The sequence below is a fragment of the Lycium ferocissimum genome, chromosome 3 (assembly GCF_029784015.1).
Source record: "Lycium ferocissimum isolate CSIRO_LF1 chromosome 3, AGI_CSIRO_Lferr_CH_V1, whole genome shotgun sequence".
Taxonomy (NCBI): domain Eukaryota; kingdom Viridiplantae; phylum Streptophyta; class Magnoliopsida; order Solanales; family Solanaceae; genus Lycium; species Lycium ferocissimum.
Window position 1 is genome coordinate 39,664,184 of NC_081344.1, and position 6,161 is coordinate 39,670,344.

General features: G+C 36.6%; 1 long non-coding RNA gene across 1 annotated transcript; it reads left to right on the top strand.

Moving 5' to 3' along the window:
* Positions 1 to 991: 991 nt before the first annotated feature.
* On the top strand, positions 992 to 5,601 carry LOC132051118 (uncharacterized). The gene is made up of 3 exons (XR_009413585.1): positions 992 to 1,108; positions 1,224 to 1,654; positions 5,405 to 5,601. It is a non-coding gene; the product is annotated as an uncharacterized LOC132051118 (long non-coding RNA).
* Positions 5,602 to 6,161: the final 560 nt, after the last annotated feature.

Sequence of the window (6,161 nt, forward strand, 5' to 3'; positions counted from 1 at the left end):
AAATAGCACAATGGCTAGTCTCTTGATTCGATGAAAAGGAAAAACTCATATCCTTTTACTAAAGAAACGGTGTGCACAAAGTTTGCCTTTCAATTAAGTAATTGGATTGCTCATTAATGAAATTATGAAAATCAACACTTCTAACTGTTTGATTGAAACATAAAAGAATAAATAATTTGAACCTATTAGGTGTAATGGAAGAGAAGAAGGGATGGAAGAAGAGAAAATTATCAGAAAAGGAAAAAAAATGACCAGCTACCGCTGGCTTTTGGACTTCTACCGGTTGTTTTACAAATCCTATTAAAGCATAGACTAAAGTTGTCCACTTTTCCAAAGATAAGGCATGTTTTTTATTCATTAGTATAGATAAAGGACAAAAAAATTCCTATACCCGTACTCAAGGTGCTATTGTGTCTATGAGAGAAAACAGATCCTACAAGAATCTTGTACGACATCATTTCCCATTTGAAAAGAATCAGCGACACAAGCAGTTTCCTGGTGTTTATTTTCCAACTCTGTGTCATTTCATTTCTTTGTAGGAATCGACAAAGAACCAGCTTTGAACCACCATTGCACCACATCATTTCCTCATTCTCATGTCCTGCTCCATTTGCATCCACCCTCTCCAATTCAATCCCTACTAATAGCACAACAAACACCAGGCCTGAGCCACCAAGATCCCTCAACACCAAGAACAAAGGCTTTCTTTGCATATTTCTGCACACAGCCTTGCACGAAACTAAATCCTGCTACTAAGTGCTTGGTCGTGGTCGTAATATTTTATATTGGTGATTTTTACTAGTTAATATATTTTATTGATTTATTTATTTGCGAATATGTCCGAAACAAATACTAAGAATCGGAAGAAGTTGACGAATCCGCACACGGCCAAGAAAAAAGTTTCGCTTTAGTCCGCATTAAATTGGTGTGTTCTCTTAATTTTTATAAGACTTAACCCGTCATTTTAAGAAATTTTTCATATCCATTTTCATGTGACCAGGAAAAAAACAAGGAAAATGTATCACTTAAGGAGCTCTTTGTCGAAACAAGAGAAAGGAAACCCGGGCGCTCGTACAAGGAGTCGAATGAAAACACATCTAGTAAAATTGTATGTATATTATTTATTGCAAGTTCTTATTGAGATCAATTATTAATTCTTAGTATCAATTATTAATTCTTAGTTTTTGTTTACTTGAATCTGCTTGTTGGATTTGCCTTATTAGGCTGAAATGGAGGAAATTGAATCACAACTGAGCGCAGATGGTAGTCATCCTGTTGATGCATATTCAGCCGTTATAAGTCCTTGAACATCCGGGGCGTCTTAGATTATATGGACGGGGGGTTACAAAGAATTCTTTGAAAAGAAAAGCTGGCAATTTTGAACCAACTTCAAATGCCACAAATGATGTAGTACAACAAATGCAAGAAAAGATCCAAAAAATGCAGGAAGAAATGGAGGAGCAAAAGAGAACTATGCAAGCAGAGGTTACTGCAGAAGTTATCGCAAATGTAATTGCACAACTTCAGCGTGCAGGATTAATTAGTCCAGACATGCTAGCAACATTGTCTGTTCCTTCACTGGGAGAAGCTACTTCTGCACCACAGGCTGCTAATCAAATAACCCGTCGGCCATCTACAGATAGCAACAATTAAGGTTAGTGTCACTTCTCTCTGTAACCTGTTGCTACTTCTTAGTACCATGTTGCACAACCTGGTTCTGATTTTTAGAAGTATAAATTTGTTGCACCACCTGGCTCTGTTTGTCTCCTTTGTTCCTCTGCTGTTGTGGTTTCTGCATGTCTGTGTTTTCCTTCCAACCTGATTTGGCTTGATTAGAAGCACTTGAATGCTTTTTTGTATTACTCTTGTTCACATGATTTACCCCTGATAAACCAAAGATCAGACCTTTGAGCCTAAAAATTTTGTTGCTTACGAACACTAGACTGGGGAGTCACAATGTCATGACTCTCAGATTTATCCACATTATCAGCTACATCAGCACCTTGAACTGATTTCTCAAGAGTAGCTTCTACACTTTCTTGAAAATTAGCCACTTCTTGGCAATTTGCATTCACACTCTTATCTGGTATATGCACTTGCATCTTTTCTAGAAATTGAGTGCCTTGTACCTCTCACCACAGTGCAAGAAGCAGTAGCAAAGGTAGTAGAAGGGATATCAAAGGGTAGTATAAGGGATATCTTGACATACTTGATTAATTGAAACCATCTCCACAATTGGTTTAGAATGCGGCTTCCATGCATTGTTTAGCAGGTGACTGCTTCTTCTTTCTAGGTGTAAAAATTGTGCATTAACATTTAATGGCTTTTCCACAACTTTGTCCCCTACTCTTTCTTCTCACCTTCGCGGCTTCTTTGCATACCTACCGCCGCATCCACCTACTTCGCATACGCCTTCACTTGCATTTGCCTCAACAAGAATTTTTGCCCTACAACTTGCTTCCTTGAACCAAGTTCTATACTTATCGATCGATTCTTTGCGGTAAACAGATAATTCACCTCCCTGAGCAACTGAAGGCAGTTGATTTCTCTCAATCCCATTTAATTATTTTACTGTCTCCATCACTGGCACTATTACTGCAACCAACTGTTTCGTTAGCATCAACATCAACCACCTCAACAACTTCTTCATGCTCACCGTCTCCATCCTCTAAAGCTGCAAACTTATTATTAGTTTGAATGCTCATAAGGTCAACAGTAATCAGTTCTGTCCGGTGTTAGATTCACTTCTTTTCCTTGTGTCAAAACCAACTCGATTCTCGATCATTATCATCCACCCTAACGAGATTTTTTCCATTGTTAGTCTGCCATTTATAGGGGTCTTTAACATTGCCAAGCACTTTCCCACTTTGTAGAACCTTAATAGCATTCTTATGAAACTTGTTAGGATGACATAAGTGTAACATAGTCTTCCAACAAGCTACACCTAATCAAGACATGTCTATTACAAAGTAAACCAACTATAGTTTTGTGCCTAATGATTATAAAGATTGTGGAGTAATGAGAATGGAACCGATACTAATACATGGCAAGGAATGTGTTTTCAGTGAATATTTTTATGAAAAACATACACTCGTTTTTTGTTGTTTTGTACTTTTTCTCATAATTGATCAAAGCTTGGCTAGACAAGAGTGTTTTCTTTTCTTTGGAAATATCATAAACTGAATATTAATTCTTGTATTTGGTATAGTTCTTTAAGGTGAAACTTTGTTAGATCTACTTTTAATGTTCAATGTATTTTTTTTTATATTGAAATTTTAAGGATTTGATTCAATTTTTCTAATAACAAAATTCATTATTCTCTCCATTCAACTTTTGTCTTCGTTTATTATGTTAAGTGACACTTAGATTTTGGGGTGATTTATTGCTAAATAGTTGCATCTTTTTGACTTTATACGAGCGATTGCCTCTTTCTTGAATGCGGTGTTCCTTGTAGCCCAATTTTATATTGTCAGATAGTGCTTCCTTGCCTGATGAACTAAAGATGATCTTACATTAAATGGATTAAGCCTATACAATTTGAGACTAAATTTCTAAGACTGACCGATACTCCAATTATATCCGAGTATATAGCAAAATTAGTTGGAATTATAATTCTTAGCCTTGTTCTCTTCTGTCTTCTTGAGCAGTAGACTCCTCATCCATATCGATTTTCCTTTCCTCACCTGCAACTGCTACTTGTAAATTTACGAAGTTCTTCTACACATTGATAACTTGAGACTATTTTTTTAGCCTTAGCATTGGCTTGATGTTGCCCCACCTGCTTCTGATTATTATGTTCCTTGCCTGAGACTCGTAAATTTACAGAAGTAGCATGTGAGATCTGAATCTGCTTATTTGCATCACTTTGCACGAAATTTCGACTATGATTTCCTCCCCGATTCTTGTAATTTGTTCTTGCTGAATTTCTGTATATTTGCATTGCCTTTCCCACCTCGATTTGCCATAAGTAGAATCACTAGCATGCTTCGTGTATTGCTCTCTTGGACCTTTGCATTGCACCTGGCATCAGTGTGGTGTTTTCATTTGGTTTAAGCTGTTTGTGAATACTTATGCTTGGAGTCACAGTGTCATGACTTTCAATCCCATTGGCCATTCTTGGAATATCTGGTATAACTGCTAAATCCTCTTGGCCTTCATGATTTTGCTGAATTGAGATCTTGTTTCCTGGAGTTACTTCATGACTCAAAGGACATCTATCCACTTCTGGACTACCTGTATTGCTGCTAACATTATGAACATGTAGCTCACTATTCTGCGGGTCTTCCTGAGTGTTAATGTGATCAACTTTTTTGCCCTCATCAATTACACCATCTGTACCCGTGCCAAACATGAATTCAACCGGATCCTGTGATGAATCTGATATGTCAAGAGGTTGTTTATCACCTTCCTTTGCAAGTTGAATCTCACCTTTCTCAGCATCCTCCTCAATCTGATCACTCCATAATTTCCCCGTCTACTCCATTATCGATGTCGTAGCAAAAGTAGTAGATGGCACTTCAAGACAAGCTTGATTGAGAGTAATTAATTCATTAGCGAGGATTAGGAGAAGCACTCTCGTGCCATTACTTGTTTTTAATAGGAGAGTATTTCTTTTTCCCGGTGTAAACACAAATTTGCATTAACATTAAGAGATTTCTCAACACCTATATTCACATCAACAGATGCTTTATCCTTCTGAACTACTAGTGAAGTAAGCAGTTCCTCATCATTCACCTTTCCATTCTTTTGAACTTCGTCTTTGGTGAAGTAAGCAGGTTCTCAACCATTTTCTCCCCAACTAGTGCCACCTGATTTCCTGAATTTCCCATATTCAAGTCATCTGGTTTTTCTTGTAAGCCATCAAACTTATTAGAAGTTTCAATGCTCTTAGGACCTGCAACAATTATTTCCTTACCAATAGTGTTATCTACTTCATTCCCTTGAGGCAAAGCTAACTGTTTATGGCTATTTTCAGTAGTTGTATTATCTACTGCAACCAACTGATGTCCCACATCATCTATAGCAAATTCCACAACTACATCATCACCTTTACTCTCACCTAATGCTGCAAACTTGTTTGTAGTTTGCACAGCAGGACTAGAGTTAGGATTAACTACTGCAACTGTGTTCATTACACCATTTGCTTCAGCAGTTTTAGGTGATGGTAAACCCATCTGCTTTTGATTATCCCCCTTATCCTTTGCTTGCTTCTTACCCTTGTAATTCTGTCATCTATATAGATCTTTAACAACCTTGCCACTTTGTAATACTTTGCTTCATACTGTATTTTTTGAAATGAGCTGTTGAATCAAATGATTCTTTTGGTTACGTTATTAGTATATATATATGCGATTAAATTCTTTTATGAAAGATTTACTAAATCATTTTTCATTATCATTTGTAGGTGGTGAAATTGAACAAGGGGATGAAAGAAGTGAAGACATGACTTAGGAGGATTGGGTTGATGTTTTTGAAAACGAAAACTTGTGTGTTCCACCTCTTGAATGGTCAAATATTATCTTGATATTTTGCTTTTGTAGATATTACCTGACCTCCAGGATCTTGTATTATTATTTTGGTATGATGTTGGATCTTGGATTATTATTTTGGTGTGATGTGGGATCTTGGATTATTATTTTGGTATGATGTTGGATCTTGGATTATAATTTTGGTTATGAATAGTTTCTTTTGATTGATTTATGTATATATATAGTTTATGTTGTGTCAGCCCTATATATAATATCAGTTGCAATAGCGCTATAATATTTGTAACAGTAGCACCATAATATGCGTTACAGTAGGACAACAACAACCGTTGCAGTAGCCCATAATATTTGTTGCGGTAAACCCACAATAATCGTTGCAATAGTCCTAAAAGTAATTGTTGCATATTAAAAAACCATTGCATTAGCTCTATAACAACTGTTGGTAAAGGAAGAAGCAATCATAAATAAGTGTTGCAATAGAGTTAAATAACCGATGCAAAAAGCTATATCGCAACGGTTCATAGCCGTTGTAATAAGGACATAACTGTTGCAATAATCTTGAAGGGTAAACCGTTGCGGTAGGTTAATCTATTGCAACGGTTTTCTGAACTGTCGCAACTAACCGTCGTAATAGACCTATTGCAACGCAATCTGTTGTAACAATCTCCAAAACCG